Source organism: Mandrillus leucophaeus, unplaced genomic scaffold (genome assembly GCF_000951045.1).
Source record: "Mandrillus leucophaeus isolate KB7577 unplaced genomic scaffold, Mleu.le_1.0 Scaffold385, whole genome shotgun sequence".
In the NCBI taxonomy this organism is placed as follows: domain Eukaryota; kingdom Metazoa; phylum Chordata; class Mammalia; order Primates; family Cercopithecidae; genus Mandrillus; species Mandrillus leucophaeus.
Window position 1 is genome coordinate 2,571,339 of NW_012104087.1, and position 17,191 is coordinate 2,588,529.

The following is a 17,191-nucleotide window of genomic DNA, read 5'->3' on the forward strand; positions in this document are numbered from 1 at the left end:
TGAGTCTCACCTGTAGCCAGCAAATCTCAGAGTCTTACCCAAAGCCCTTGATGTAGTACCTGGGTATCAGTGTTTGTTATTCAGGGCCCAAGGGCTCTTCAGTTAGCAGGTAATGAATCCTGCCAGGACTGGGTCCTACCATTCAAGGCAGCAGTTAGTTTCCTTTCTATCCTAGGGAGTGTCTAGAAATGTCATCCAGAAGCTAGAGCCTAGAAAAGGGGCCTCATAGCTCTGACCACTGACCTATACTGCTGTGACTGAGCTGGTGTCCAAGAGGCACAACAAAGTCCTCCGCAGTCTTTTTTTCTCCTCTCCTCAGTCAGAAGAAAGGTGTCTTTTTGGAGTCATGAGCTGTGCAGCCTGGGGTTAGGAGAAGGGTGATGCCAGCACTCCTGTAGCTGTCCTTGCTGGTGTCTCAATAGGTCTCATGTTTCCCCAGTCTGCTGGCTCTGGGCCTCTATCTGTGCTAGGATTCACCCAAGGTTTTGCAGTCCTTGTGGACTAGACTTCCTTTCAAAATTATTTAGGGTCACAGGGCACTTTAGCCCATGTGAGATCTCAAGTTTGAATGTTGAGACCAGGATTCTCCTCTGACTACGGCTGGTTTAAATGTTCCCTCAATGGGTGGGAGTCACCTGACTTTAGTCCAGTTTTGTTTTTCTGCTATAATAGGGCAGCACTGAGATAGTCCCTCTGCCTAGTGAACAGAAACTCACTCTGCAGCATGCCACTACTGCCAGGAAAGGATGCTGTCAGCTATTGATGACTGTTTTTTTTTTGTTGTTGTTGTTTGTTTGTTTTCCTCTTCAGTGCCTCTTTCAGAGATATGAAGTTAAAACAAGGTACTGTGGTGCTCACCTGATTTTTGGTTCTTATTAAGGTGCCTTTTTAGTGTAAATAGTTGTTGAATTGGTATCCTTGTGGGGGAAATGATTGGTGGAGCCTTCTCTTCCACTGTTTTGCTCTACCTCAACCCCCTGTAAATTTATTAATGCTCTGATAGAGTACCTTGTATAATGGCTAGGAAAATAGCATCTCAAGTGAATTCAAGTTTAAAAGAACTCTAGGAATCACCTAATATGATAAATTTATTGTACAGATGTTAAAAATAAATCCTAGAGAGGTCAAGTAATTCAATAAAGTTTTCAAAACCATTTTTTTATTACAACTGAAACTAAATACCATGCCTACTAAACAATATTCCATGACCCTTTATAGCATTCAACTGTCCTAAATTATTGTCTCTGGAACAGTAGTGTTCTAATAGATGTTAATAGTTATTCTGGAAAAAAAAAAAAAAGAATACCTCAGCAGGAAGGACATTTCAGGAACAGCTTTGCTACTTCCAAGGTATGGACGGATTCTAAATAAGCCAAAAGGGAAATTACAGTAACCTAGCGTTATTAACTGTTACTGTTATAAGATAAAGGGATAAAAGGAGGAGAACCTAACCTAAACATTAAAAGAAAGATTCATATGTGAAAGGCTATGTTTAGGAATCATGGTTTTCTATCAGGGACAAAAACAGGAATAACCAGTAGAATTGAAACCGAAGGAACAAGTACCTGAATGTCTGTCTTTCTTCTTATGTTGTAAGTCAAACCCATAGTAAAGTTAGGGAGCTAGGAAATCTGCTGCTGCAACACATACAGGTCAGTCTTTCAAGGCAGAGAGCAGAGTAGAAAAGGATGAATTGGAAATATAGGCAAGAAAAACAGAAGATATATAGCAATATAGTCATATAAGTTCTGAAAATAATTAGTTAATTAAAAGGTTTGTTCACAGGATCTCTTTACTGAGAATGTTTAAAACTTTACTAAGAATCTCTACTGAGACTCTGTAAGATTGAAAACAATCAGTGTGTTCAAAACTAGTTTGGACCTGGAAATTTTTTTTCAAGAGACAAATATTTACATTTTGCATGTAAAATAGCATATAATAACAGTTCGTAAAACCCTTGTAAGATAATGCCTTTCCATAAAACTGTGAGATCTTATCAGTGAAATTCTCTTTAATCAAATGTAGTATTTTTATAAGGTTTCTGGCATTTTGAAGACATTGTGCAGACAATCTATTTCTAGAATTCTTGTACCAGAAGAACCAAGTTAATATGACTTTGGTGTTCTGCTGATGGTTCTAAACAGAAGCAACAGTATAACATATTTAAAGGCAGTTGCAAAGTCCTACTCATCTTTTTGCATTGCTTTAATACTCTTCACCAATGCTCCACACACACACAAATACTTTATAGTTAACATAGTTCGTGTTCACCCAAAATTCATATGTTGAAACCTTTTCACAAAGTGATGGTATGAGAAGTAGGGGTCATTTGGGAGGTAGTTAGGTCACGAAGGTTGATCCCTCGTGAATGGAATTAGTGTTCTAACAAAAGAGGTCCCAGAAAGAAGCCTTGCCCCTTTGACTATGTGAGGACACAACTAAAAGGCACTATCTGTGAATCAGGAAATGGACTCTCACCAGAAACTAAATCTACCAGTGACTTGATCTTGGACGTCCCAGTCTCCAGAACTGTAAAAAATAAATTTACATGGTTTATAAGCTGTGTGGCCCATGGTACTTTGTTAAATAGCCTAAATTATCTAAGAAACATCGTTATTCTAATACTAAATTTTAAAAGGCTTTTATGCTACATGTGAAGTGATATAATATCACTTAAGGGCAGACTGTGATAAGTTAAAGATGTTCACACTAAACCCTGAACTAATCACTAAAGTAACAACAACAACAAAAAAGTTACTAGAACAACAAAGGAAATAAAATTTAATCATAAAAAAATCCAAAAAAGGGAGAAAAACATTAACAATAAATGTGTAAAATAATAACAACAGATGAGACAAATAACAGACAGCAAGATGACATAATACAATTTACGTATATCAATAATCACACTAAACTGCTGTGGTATAAATACTTCAATTAAAAGGAGGAGATTTTCAGATTGGATAAAATCACACATCACAACTATATGATGATCATAAGTAACAAACTTTATAAAGACAAAAATATGTTTAAAATAAAATAGAAAAAATATACCATGTTAATACCACTAAAAACAAAATTTCAATGGCTATAACCATGTCAGAAAAAGTAGATTCATCAATCTAGCAAAAGTACATAACATTACCAAATGTTTATTAACTTAATGAACTTTAACATACATAAAGCAAAAATTGATAGAAATGTAAGGAGAAATGGAAAAGTCCACCATTATAGCCAGAGATCCCAACATCTCTCTTTCAATAAATAACAAAATGTAGACAGAGAATCAGTAAAATTATAAAAAAAATAAAAACACATTAAATCACCTTGACATAATTACATTTTTTTGACCACTCCACCCAACAACAGCAGAATGTACATTCTTTTTAAGTGCAGCTGGAATATTTAGTAGGATAGACCATCTTCTGAGCAATAAAATGTTTTAATAAGTTTAAAAGAATTCAACTCTTACAAAGAATATTCTCTAACCACAATGAAATTAAAGTAGAGATTGATTACAGAAAGACATTTGGAATATTCTCAAATGTCATGAACCACATGAATAATTTTAAATAACTAATGGGTAACAGAAAACAATAGAATACAAATTAAAAGTATTTTGAATTGAATAACAGTAAAAACACAGCATATCAAAACATGTCATTTGCCACTAAGTAGTACATGGTGGGAATGTATAGTACTAAATGTCAATATAAGAAAAGAATAAAGTCCTCAAATAAACAACTTCAGCTTAAAAAACTGGGAAAAGTTCAGCAAAATAAACCCAAAGCAAGGAGAATGAATAACATTATAAAAATAAATATGAAAATCCTAAAATATAAAACAGAAAAACAGCATAGAAAAATCAGTGAAACAGTTTCTTTGATTAAACCCCAAATCAATAAGCCTTTCACCAAACTTACCAGGAAAGAAAGAAGAAACAAATTACTAATATCAGGAATGAGGTAGATGATGTGATATCAGTACAGGTTCTATAAATATTTACAGGATAATAGATAAATTTTATAAATGGTTTATGGTTTTAAATTTGATAGTTTCAATGAAATGAAAATGTTCCTTGAAAAATACAAACTATGAAGGTTCACTTAAGAAGAAATAGATGTCATGAGTAGTTCTATATCAGTTAAAGAAATTAAATATGTAGTTAAAAACCTACTGAAAAAGAGAACCCAGGCCAGATAACTATATGGGTGAGTTCTACCAAACATTTAAGAAAGTAATCCTCTCAATTTTACACAATCTCTTCCAGAAAGTTGCAAGCAGAGAACATTCTCCAACTCATTCTGTGAAGGCAGCAATACACTGATACTCAAACCGGACAAAGATGTTACAAGATAATGAAACATACAAACTAATATCCTTCATTAATAAATGCAAAAATTTTAATCAAAACTTTAGCAAATTGAATTTAATGATATATTAGAAAGATAAGAATTGATCATTGGAATGCAAACCTAGTTTAAAATTAAAATATCATGCAATTAAACACATTAACAACAAAAAAAGTATGACCATCTCAGTATACTCAGGAAAAAACTTTTACAAAAATCCAACATCCATTTCTGATGAAAGATATAGCCAAAAGGGGAAATCTTCAACCTAATAAAGAACTTCCATGAAAATCCTACTGCTAACACCATATTTAATGGTAATAAGTTACACACTTTATCCCTAAGGTTAGGAACAAGGCAAGGATGTCTGCTATTATCACATATATTCAAATAGAAGGTATAGGCAGTGCACACAGGCAAGAAAAATATGTAAATATTATTCAAATTGGAAAATAAAAATAACACTATCTTAGTTTGCAGAAGTGATAATCTATATTAGAAAATCAAATAGACTCTACCAAAATCCTAGAAATACTACAAAAATTTAGCAATATTGCAGGATACAAAATCAAAATAGTAAAAGAAATTGCTTTTCTATATTCCACCAATGATTAATCTGAAATTGAAATTTAAAAACACCCTTACAATAACATTAAAATATAAAATGCAAAAAGATATGCAAGACCAGCAAATCAAAAACTGTAAAACAGTTATGAGAGAAATTAATGAAGGTCTAAGAAAAGGAGAAATGCAAAGGAGACATAAACAGAGAAATGTTTATGAATTGTCAATTTAAGATACCAGTTTTTCCTAAATTAATGTGTATATTAAATGAAAACTGAAAGTTTTTTTCAGAAATTGAGTAACCAATTTTAAAATTCACATGGCAATACCAAGGTCCCAAAACAGCAAAAAGTAATATTTTACAAGAGGAACAAAGTTGAAGTACTTCCTAACATCTGTTGTTATTGTTATTGTTATTGTTGGTGGTGATGGTGGTGACAACGTCTCGTTCGGTCATCCAGGCTAGAGTGCAGTGGCGTGATCTCGGCTCACTGCAACCTCCACTTCCTGGGTTCAAGTGATTTTCATGACTCAGCCACAAGAGTAACTGAGTTTACAGGTGTGTACCATGTCTGGCTAACTTTTGCATTTTTAGTAGACGCGGAGTTTCACAATGTTAGTCAGGCTTGTCTCAAACTCCTGAGCTCAACTGATCTGCCTGCTTCGGCCTCCCAAAGTGCTAGGCTTACAGGGTTAGCCATGGTGCCTGGCTCTAATTTCTATCTATAGAATAAAATCAAGATTATTACCTGACTTCAAGACTTACTATAGAACTGTAGTAATGAAGACAGGTGGTATTTGACACAAAGATAGGAAAAATAAAATCAATAGAGCTAAGTAGAGAATCCAGTAAGAGACAAACATTTGTGGAGAACTGATTTATGACAAAGGTACAAATACAAGTCAGTGGAAGAAAGACAGTCTTTTTTAAAAACAAATGATGTTAAAATAATTAGATATCTATAGGCAAAATTAAAAAAAAGGGTTTTTTTGGACTACATATAAAAATTCCTTTAAATTTGATCATAAAAAAGTATAAAATGCAAAACTACAATACGTACAGATAGCTAAAAGAAAGGCTTTTTGACCTCGAGTTACACAAAAACTTCTCAGATATGATTTCAAAAATATGATTTATGAAAAAATAAATTGTTTAATTGGATTTTATCAAAACTAAAATCTTCTGCACTTTCAAAGGCACAGTTTAAAAAAGAAAAATACAACCTACAGACTAGGACAATATAGTTGCAAATCATATATCTGATATCGGTATTTTAAAAATGAGACAAATATCTTAACAAACGTTGACCAAAAAAGATGTAAGAATGGCAAATAAACAGAAAAATGATGCTCAACATTTTAGTCATTAGGGAAATGCAAATTAAAATCATATCTAGATGCCATTACACAGCTAGTAAAACGGCTGAAATGAAAATTACTGACTGATTATACCAACTGTTAGTAAGCATGTGGAGCAACTAAAACTTGCATCAATGCTGATGGCAAGTTAAAATGGCAAAGCTACTTTGGAAAATGGTGTGGCAATTTTTTGAAAGTTAAGTATACACTTTGAATATGACGCAATCATTCTGCAACTAAATATTTACATGAAAGGAAAAGTGTTACAAAGGCTGATACATGAACGTTTCTACCAGCTTTATTTTTAATAGCTAAAATGTAGAAATTATCCAAATGTCCCTGAACAAGTTAGTGAACAAACAAACTAATATATATTCTTGCAGTGAAATACTACTCAGTAACAAAAAGGAATTAACTGTTGTTACATGCTATAATACAAATGAATTTCAAAATTTGTGCTGAGTTAAAGATGTCAGAATGAAAAGCATATTTTTATCAATCCATTTATATAAAGTTCTAGAAAGTTCAAATTAATGAGTAGTGACAGACAGTGCTTGAGGAGGGGAAGACGAAGGATACAAGAATTACAAAGGAGCATGAAGAAAGTTTTTTAATGATGTATATGTTCATTATTGTGACTGAGGTGAAAGTTTCATGGGTGTATATATAACAGTGTCTTCCAAAAAGTGTAAGACAAGGGAACACTTCTTAAATAATTCCGTAAATATAGAATTAATCTAATACAAAAACAGTTGAAGATTTTACAAGAAATGGAAACTACAGACAACAGCTATCATAAACACAGATGCAAAAATCCTCAACAAAATATTAGGAAATCAGTTCCAACAATATATAAAAAGAATTATACACCAAGACCAAATGAGATTTATAGTAGCTATGCAATGATGTTCTGAACATTTGAAAATAATGCATTCGGCACACCAACAGGCTATAGTACATTAAGAGTATTTGACACTTTAAACACTCATTAATGGTAAAGAAAAAAGTTCTCAAACTAAAAATAGTGAGAAATTTCCTAAACTTGACAAAGAACATCTGCAAAAAGCCGAAAGCTATTGTCATGCTTAACAGTAAGAAATTGCATGTTTTCTCGCTACATTCCAGAGTAACACAAGGATATCTCCTCATCACCCTTATTCAGAATTGTACTAGAAGTCATAGCTAGTGCAATAACACAAGAAAAATAAAGAGTATACATATTGAGTAGTGAGAAAATGTTAGTAACAAAAAGCTTTCAGAACTCAACAGTGAAAACAGAGTGAGCAACATATACGAAGATACATTTCAGCTAAGAACATTTTCAAAATAATTATCCATTACAAAAGCTGAAAATAAAATCACCATATCACTACACACACATCAGAATTGCTAAAATGAAATATATTAACATCAAATGCTAGTTGGAATGTGCAGAATTTATTTCACTTTGTTGCTAGTGAGGATATGAAAGAAATGGTACTGATACTCTGCAAAACAGTTTGACAATTACTTAAAAAATTAAACATCCACCTACCACCTGACTCAGTAATTGAACTGCTGGACTTTTATCCAGGAAAATAAAAACTTCTACACTAATATATAGAAAACCTGTACACTAATGTTTATAGTAGATTTATTTGTAATAGTTAAACACCACAAACAATCATCAGATGTTCTTCAATATGTGAATGGTTATACAAAGTGTGGTATAGCAATATCATGGAATACTATTCAGGATTTAAAAAAATACTGTTACACACAAAAAACTGGGTAAGTCTCCAGATAATTTTGAGGAGTACAGAAACAATCCCAAAAGGTTAGATAGTATACGAATTCATTTATATTATATTCTTGAAATTTACCATATTATGACATTGGAGAACAAATTAGTGGTTGCCAAGGTTAAAGAGGGGTGAGGTAGGAGAAAATCAGATGTGATTATAAAAAGTTAACATGAGAATGCTTGTTGTGATAGAAATGTTCCATATCTTGACAGCACCAATGACAATCTCCTAGTAGCAATATGGTACTATAGTTTTGTAAGATGTTATCATTGGAGGAACTCGAGTAAAGGATTCACAGAATCTTTCAGAACTATTTCTTTCAACTGCATGCAAATCAACAATTACCAGAAAATTAAAAGATTATAATTAAAAATTAGTTTGGTTAGTGTTTCTGCACAGATATCTGGTTTGTACTTGCAAATTATGAACATTAAGTGAAAAATATTTGTATTTACTTAAGTATTCATTCTTATATTGTCTGGCATCTACTTCGTTTATTTATTTACTTATTTTTGAGATAGAGTTTCACTCTTGTTCCCCAGGCTGGAGTGCAATGACGCGATCCTGGCTCACTGCAACTTCCACCTTCCGGGTTCAAGCGATTCTCCTGCCTTAGCCTCCCCAGTAGCTGGGATTACAGGCATGTGCCACCACGCCTGGCTAATTTTGTATTTTTAGTGGAGATGGGGGTTTCTCCATGTTGCCCAGGCTGGTCTTGAACTCCCAACCTCAGGTGATTTGCCTGCTTCAGCCTCTCAAAGTGTTGGGATTACAGGTGTGAACCACCGCGCCCAGCAGTTTGGCATCTACTTCTTAGGTTTTTTCCATTCTCTAATTTTGTTTAAAATCTGGAGATGTAGATAATCCAAAAAAGGAGTAGTACTTCCATAACCAATTAAGCAGAGCACATATATGTATATATTCAGTCTAATTTATATCCTTTACCTCCTAATAGAAAATACTTTTCTCTGCTGTGTTGCTGACTCAAAGGTCCGATCCCCTGCCTGGAAGCTAACCTTGGCTAGATACTCAGAATTATCTCTTCTATTCGCACAACCAACCTTTTTCAAAGACTCAGAAGACTGGATCAAAATTTTTGCATATGTTTGATGACTCACAGAAGCACACACTATATGGTGTGTGATTTTACAGCCTTTCTTCTAAACCCAGACTTGCTTAGTTATGCATTCTTTAATGGGCCAAGAACGCTACAACTTCCACTCTGCTCTACCAGCCGCTACAGGCTTGGATTTCTATCAATCAATAATTAAATTTATTAAATGTAGTAGCCTTTAGCAAGCACCAAGTTTAGTTAGCTAAAGCTTAAAAGAAAAAAACAGGCTACATAGTATCCACAGCCAGAGTATAGAGGAAACATGTGATTCCTAGACTCAGCTTCTGGTGTCCCAGGCATTTTATGCTAAGAAATGAGGTTGAATATGTGCAGACAAACTCAGCTCAGGGAAGCCAATAAGCTCTAGGATCCCTTTAGCCTTTATAACCAGATAATCACTTAGCCCTTCCAATATATATGACTAGGAGTCCATGACCAGCTTCCATCTACAAAGGCAGTTGTGTGTCATCAAAGCTGGTTTTTCCTTATTTAATAAAAAATGTTGACAGTGTCTGGTTCAATACATATTTTGATCAGGTTCATATCTCCCTTGAATTTAGTATAGAATTTTAAAAATGATTTTATGAGTATATAAGAATAATTGGCCAAGAATCAAATCCTCAGACATCTCTAGAGCTAAAGGAAATGACACAGAATCAGCTGTTCATCCTTTTCTTTGAGTTTCAGAGCAGGCTTCAAGGGGATATTACCCTCAGTGGCTGCAAGGGACTTACTACTTCCTAGCATAAGGTGTCAGAGCCCCTGCAGAGATATGAGATGTCAGAGCCAAATTAAAGTGAGGAGAGGGATAGTCCAACATGGAATGTCAGAGCCTGAGTACAGAATGTGCAGGTGAAGGAGCAGCCAAGTGTGTTTTGTCAGAGCTCAGGCACAGTAACAAGAAAATGCATAGAGAAAGGCAGTCCAGTTCAAGGCGTCAGAGCCTGATGGGAGGAAAAACAGGGTGTTAACTAGAGGCACCATCTAGTGACAAGTGCCAGAGATTCAGCAAGGTGAGGAAAGCATCAGCATAGGAAGCAATCTAGCAAGAGTATCAGATCTTGATCAGGATAAGGAGGGCATCCTTAGAGAAGGGTATCCTGGAGCGAGGTGTAAGTACACAAAGTGGCAGAGAAGGGAAAAGATAGGCAGGGTGAAGTTCAGCTGCATGGTATCATTGCCAGAGTGTAGTGAGGAAGGCAGCCGTGAAAGAGCAACAGAATTCTGAGAAGTGTGAGGAGGGCAACCATGTTAGGAGAAGCTGGTAGCAATGGCAGCAATAGGAGTTTGATAATGCATGTAAGGACTCATGAAATATATATACACACACACACATACATACACACAAACATATATATGTTTAGAATATATATTTATTTATATATGTTTAGAAAACAATGGGAACTAATTTTCTCACTATTACAGAAGAAATTATAAATACGGAAAAGGAAAATATTATATGAAAGCATGGTGATAGTCCGGCATCAGAGGCTTCATTGTGAATTCATGGTTTTCAAAACATCTAGATGGATACAGAAACAAATATACACATAAGTTTTCACTGTATTATATATTGTACTACAATTAAATATGTAGTTATTTTACACTACTTGTGTTTGTACATACATATATTCCTTAGCCCTGTCCACTGAAAAGGCTGGGGAACAATAATGTCTCAGCAACAATGAGCATACCCAACACGGATTATAACTTCTAAATATTATTCTCCACTAAAAATAAAAAACCAGCTAGTGTCCTCAGAAAAATGCTGGCTTAACGGCTGGGCCAGAAAAACTACAAGATGATCCTGGGTATCCTGGGCCAGAAAGCAAGTGAGCTCTCTAAAATAATGATGCAGATGCATGGAAAAGACATTGAAACTAGGTAAAGGGATTCCCACTGACCAAACCAGGACCATTTTAAGGAGCAAATTAAATAATGATACAATGATATAGAGTTAACCCATTGACAAAGTACAAAACTAGGTGTCTTTTCTGATATAAATTAATGTATGAAAAAATTAAAAGTTTCATGAGAAACAGTGTATTCTTAAAGTTTGAGTGTCTCTCCTGATAGAATAAGTATTAATTACAAAGGGAATAAGAATAACTTTAGTCTGGAAAATGCCACCTAGGTCAAGTGATCAAAGCACACATCATCAGTCGGAATGAGACAAATTGAAGCCATGTGTTACTTCACTAGCTGTCAGTTGCTAATACTCTGACCTGTAAAATATTAATGAGTTTAAATAGTCAAATCTTGTTTGATCATTGTACACGTTAGTAGCGGACTAAAAAAAATAATGAATGTAAAAAACTGTATGCCTTTCTCCCAGGACATTGTAAGAAGGGCATTAGGAGTCCAGGTATCAATGTCATTTTTTCAAATGCTGAAGACTTTGGTGATGACATTGGCCCCACCACTTACCATATCAGTCCTCTTGCACAAGCTCTTTGACCTTTCTGGATCACAGCTGTTTATCATTTAAAATTAGTGATTGGACTGTGGTCGTTCAAGGGATGCCTACTAAAACTCTGGACATCTAACCCGAAAAGTAAGTTCATGTTCTTTAAAAGTATATACATTGCTATATTTGAAAATGTGTTTATCTGTACAATGAGATAACACTTGATTACAATTATGTAAACAAACTATTATTTCAGTATAATCAAATTGTCTCTCTTGACACAAAAGAAGAAACTTTCTGGTACAGTGTTCATGTTTTATTGACCATAGCTGACGGCCTGAATTTTGTCTTTTACCCTGAGTAGTCAATGTTGCTATTATAGCATTAAAGTAGTATAACCAGTTGAAATGGTAATATGTCATAGCTAATGGTCAAATGGCCCAATCGCTGAAATAAGATTTCTTTTTTACAACTTTTTTTACATTCAGAAGTGCACATGCAGTTTCATTATGTAGGTAAATTGTGTCATGGGGGTTTGCTGTACAGATTATTTCATCACTCAGGTAATAAGTATGGTGCCCAATATGCAGTTCTTTTTAATCCTCTCCCTCCTCCCACTTCCTCTAACTTCAAGTAGGCCCAGTGGCTGTTGTTTCCTTCTTTGTGTCCATGTTTTCTTAATGTTTATCTCCCACTTATAAGTGAGAACATGCAGTATTTGGTTTTCTGTTCCTGAATTAGTTTGCTTAGGATAATGGCCTCCAGCTCCATCCATGTTGCTGCAGAGAATAAGGTCTTGTGTTTTTGTTTGTTTTTCTTTCTTTCTTTTTTTTTTTTTTTTCTGTGTGGTATTCCGTGATGTATGAGTACCACAATATCTGTATCCAGTCTACCGTCGATGGGCATTTAGGTTGATTACATGTCCTTGCTATTGTGAATGATACTATGATCAACACATGTATGTATGTGTCTTTATGGTAGAGCAATTTTTATTCATTTGGGAATGATATCAGTTCTTCTCTATACATCTGATAGAATTTAGCTGTGAATCCATCTGGTTCTGTGTTTTTTCTTATTAGTAGGCTTTTTATTACTGATTCAATTTTGGAACTTGCTATGGGTCTGTTTAGAAATTCAATTTCTGTCTGGTTCAATCTTGGGAGGTTGTATGTTTCCAGGAGTTTGTTGATTTCCTCAAGATTTCTTAGCTTGTGTGCATAGAATCGTAGGTTGGTGCAAAAGTTACTCTGGTTTTTGCCATTGAAAGTAATGGTGAAAATTGCAATTACTTTTGCACCAATTTAATAGTAGTCTCTGAGGGGTTTTTTTGTATTTCTGTGGGGTCAGTGGTAATGCTCTCTTTGTCATTTCTGATTATGTTTATTTGAATATTCTTTCTCTTTATTAGTCTAGCTAGCAGTCTATTTATGTTAATTATTTCAAAATACCAACTCAGGGATTTATTGATCGTGTGTGTGTGTGTGCTTCTATTTCCTTCAGTTCAGCTCTGATTTGGGTTACTTTTTGTTGTAATTGGCTGGTCTCAAACTCCTGACCACAAGTGATCTGCCAGCTTTAGCCTCAGTGCTGGGATTGCAGGTGAGAGCCACTGCTCCCGGATGGATTTGGGCTATTTCTTGTCTTCTGCTAGATTTGGAGATGATTTGTTTTTATTTCCTGAGTTCCTCTGGATGTGATATTAGGTTGTTAATCTGAGATCTTTCTGACTTCTTGACGTGGGCATTTAGTGCTATAAACTTCCCTCTTAACACTGCTTTAGCCAGGCTCCAGAGACTCTGGTATGTTGTCTTTTTTCTCTAGTTTCAAAGAATGTCTTTATTTCTGCCTTAAGTTCATCGTTTACCCAAAGTCTTTCAGGAGCAGGTTGTTTAATTTCTATGAAATTATATCATTTCGAGCAATTTTCTTAGCATTTTTATATTTTTTATTGCACTGTGTTGGGAAAGTGTGGTTGGTATGATGATTTCTTTTTTTTTTTTTTTTTGAATTTGCTGAGAATTGTTATATGGCCCATTGTATGTTCAATTTTAGAGTGTGTGCCATGTACAGATGAAAAGAATGTGTATTCTATTGTGTGGGGGTCAAGAGTTCTGTAGTTGTCTCTTAGGTCTATTTGGTGAAGTGTGGACTTCAGGTCCTGAATGTCTTTGTTAGTTTTCTGCCTTGATGATCTGTCGAATACTGTCAGTATTGAAGTCTCCCACTACGATGGTGTGGAAGTAAGTCTCTTCTTAGATCTCTAAGAACTTGCTTTATGAATCTGGGTGCTCTTGTGTTGGGTGCATATATATTTAGGATAGTTAGGTCTTCTTGTTGAATTGAACCTTTTACCATTATGTAATGCATATCTTTTTTATCTTTGTCGGTATAAAGTCTGTTCTGTCTGACACTGGGACAGCAACCTCTGCTTTTTTCTGATTTCTATTTGCTTGGTAAATGTTTCTCAATCCCTTCATTTTAAGCCTATGGGTGTTATTGCACGAGAGAAGGATCTTTGGAAGACATCATGCTGTTGGATCTGGCTTCTTTATCAGCTTTACACTCTGTGCCTTTTAATTGGGACATTTAACTCATTTACATTCAAGGTTAACATTGATATATGTGGATTTGATCCTGCCATTGTGTTGTTGGCTGATTTTTATGCAGACTTGTTTGTGTGGTTGCCTTATAGTGTCAATGATCTGTGTAATTAAGTTGGTTTTTGTAGTGGTTGGTAACAGTGTTTCCTTTCCATATTTAGCACTCCTTTCAGGACCTCTTGTAAGCCAGGTCTGGTAGTAATAAATTCCCTTATAATTTACTTGTCGGAAAAGGATTTTTCTCTTTTGCTTATGAAACTTAGTTTGGCTGAATATAAAATTCTTGGTTGGAAATTATTTTCTTTTAGAATCTTGAATATAGGCCTCCAATCCCTTTTGACTTGTTGGGTTTCTGCTGAAAGGTCTACTCATGGGGTTCCTTTTACAGATGACCTGCCCCTCCTCTCTACCTGCTTGTTAACATTATTTTTTCTTTCATCTTCACCTCGGAGAATCTGATGATTATGTCTTGTAGATGGTCTTCTTGTATATTACCTCAAATGTGTTCTCTGCATTTCCTGAATTTGAATGTTGGCCTCTCTAACCATGGTTGGGGAAATTTTCATGAAAAATATACTAACATACATTTTCCAAGTTGTCTGCTCTATCCCCCTTCTCTTTCAGGGACACTAATGAGTCATAGATTTGGTCTCTTTACATAATGCAATATTTATCAGAGGTTTTTGTTCATTTTTTTTCTTTTTGTCTAACTTAGTTTGGAGAATCAGTCTTCAGCTCTGAGATTCTTTCCTCAGTTTGGCCTATTCTGTTATTAATACTTGTGATTGCATTATGGAACTTTTGTAGTGTATTTTTCAGCTCTATCAAATCAGTTTGTTTTTTTTCTTATAATGGTCATTTTATCTTTCAGCTCCTAAATCATTTTACTATAATCCTTAGATTCCTTGGGTTGGGTTTTGACTTTCTCCTGAATCTCAATGATCTTTCTCCATTCAGATCTCTCCACAGTCTGAAATCAATTTCTGTCATTTCAGACATTTCATCCGAGTTAAGAACCCTTGCTGGGGAACTAACATGATCATTTGGAGGAAAAAAAGACACCCTGATTTTTGAGTTGCCAGAGTACTTGTGCTGGCTCTTTCTCATCTTTGTAGGTTGATGTTCTTTCTCATCTCTGTAGGTTGACGTTTAACTGTAGTATAATTTGAAAACAATCAGTTTAATTCTTTTCTGGATGTTTTCAGAAGATCAAGGTTTTATGTAGGTCTTTATTTTGAACTCAATTCTTGCTCTTGGTTTCACAGGGGGGTATATCAGCAAAATAATTTTGTTGTTGAAATTTGGGATGTAATCCAGTAGATGGTGCCCGAGTGTAATGGCCAGTAGTTAAAGGCTCTTGGCTCAGTCACATGGTTCCTATTTCCTCACAATTGCAACCATGCTCCCTCACAATGCTCTGAAAGTGTGGGCTCCTCTCCCACTCAAGTGCTGGTTGCAGATCCCTACTTGACACTCCTCAGCTGCACTCTGCATCCCTAAGCTGAGCTCAGGCTTTATGTTCTCTCCCAGTTTTAATGAAAGACCTTGGCAATGGCTGTGGCAGAAGGCCTTTCACTTGTCTCTTGGGGCTTCATCCCAGAGAAATGCAGAGCTGCTACCAATTGGTGTACATTGTAAGCCCGAGCCAGGGGCCCCTTCTTTATAAGCAAAGAGGGCAGGGGATTTTTCTGGGAGACAGACTGGCCTCTTTTCCTTAGGGTGGCTGTGGTTTGCTGGATATGTGGTTAAAGCACTCAGGGTCTTTGCTTCTTCCCCAGTCCAAGAGGAGCAAGGACAGTATCACTACAGCAGCAGTGGCAGAGGGGCTTTCAGTTGCTCTGGGAGCTCCACCTCAGAGAAACACAGAGCAGCTGGACTGAGATGTTCAGCTGGGGCGGAGCCACTCTGCTGCTGTCCCAAGCTGGGGGCCCCACTTGGTGAAGAGTTGGGGGTCAAGGGTTCACAAGGAAGAGAGGCTGGGCTCCACTTTATATGGTGATTGTGTAGTGCTAGAAGCATGAGTAAAGCCCTCAGGCTCTTTGTTTCTTCCCCAGTTTGAGGGCAGAAGAAGCAGAACAGTGGCCATGACAGAGGCACAGGGTTCGTTGGTTACCTCTGGGAGCCCCTCCCCAGGGAATCACGGAGCCACTACCAGTAGGTACGCTCACCCAGGGATAGGAAAGCTCTTCTGCAGTTCTAAGCCAGGACCCCTGCTTGGTGAAGAGTTGGGGGTGGCTCATAGGGAGGAAAGACTGGGCTCCTCTGTCATACTATGGCTGTGGTGTACTGAAGATGCCAGGTCCTTTGTTCCTTCCCCAGCCCAAGGACAGCAAGGGCAGTACCACTGCAGCTGCAATGGCAGAGGAGTGGCGGGATTTCTCTACAATTTCCTCTTCAGAGAAATGCAGAGGGACCACTGACTGAAGCGTTTAGGCTGGGGGCAGGTGGTTGTGCTGGGAGACCAGGTTGAGAGGCACTGACCATGAAGAGTAGCAGAGGTGGGGACTCAAGCGGAAAAGAGTCTGGCCACTTTTCTGTAAGGCAGCTACACTATGCTTGGAGTCCACGTTAGTTCCTAATTACCACAAACCTTCCTGAGCGTGAGGGCAACAGGAGCAAGGGCTGTGGAGCAGCCAAAATTGTAGCCTGCCTGCTTTCTCTCTGCTGTCCCAAGGAAGTGTAGAGGTGGTTCTGGCCTCTACTCAGGCAGAGCTGGGGTGACCTGGCTAGGGTTTCAGGCAAGTGGGCCTTATCCTGTGAGATGCAGGGTAGGTAAGGCCTATAGTCCATTACAGCTCAGCTCCGTGGATTTGGCCCCTTTTTGGGGGGCATGCAAGGAAGCCTAGCCTCCCCTGTTGCTGGAGCTGCAGCTGTTGGTGCTGGAGCTCTTGGGGATCCAAGGCTCCAAGGACTCTGCCTGTGATTAAGCAATGTCTCTGCCCACATAGCTCTCCATGTAGGTCTGGAGGCCTCTGTTGTGAGGGGTCATGGGGCATCTCCTGAGCCCAGGG

General features: G+C 36.6%; 1 long non-coding RNA gene across 1 annotated transcript in view; it reads left to right on the plus strand.

Moving 5' to 3' along the window:
• The window catches only part of LOC105547322, a 46,328-nt gene extending 36,644 nt beyond the window's left edge, over positions 1-9,684 (plus strand). Inside the window, exon 3 of the long non-coding RNA XR_001007208.1 lies at positions 9,015-9,684. This is a non-coding gene — a long non-coding RNA (uncharacterized LOC105547322). The remainder of the gene's footprint in view (positions 1-9,014) is intronic.
• Positions 9,685-17,191: the final 7,507 nt, after the last annotated feature.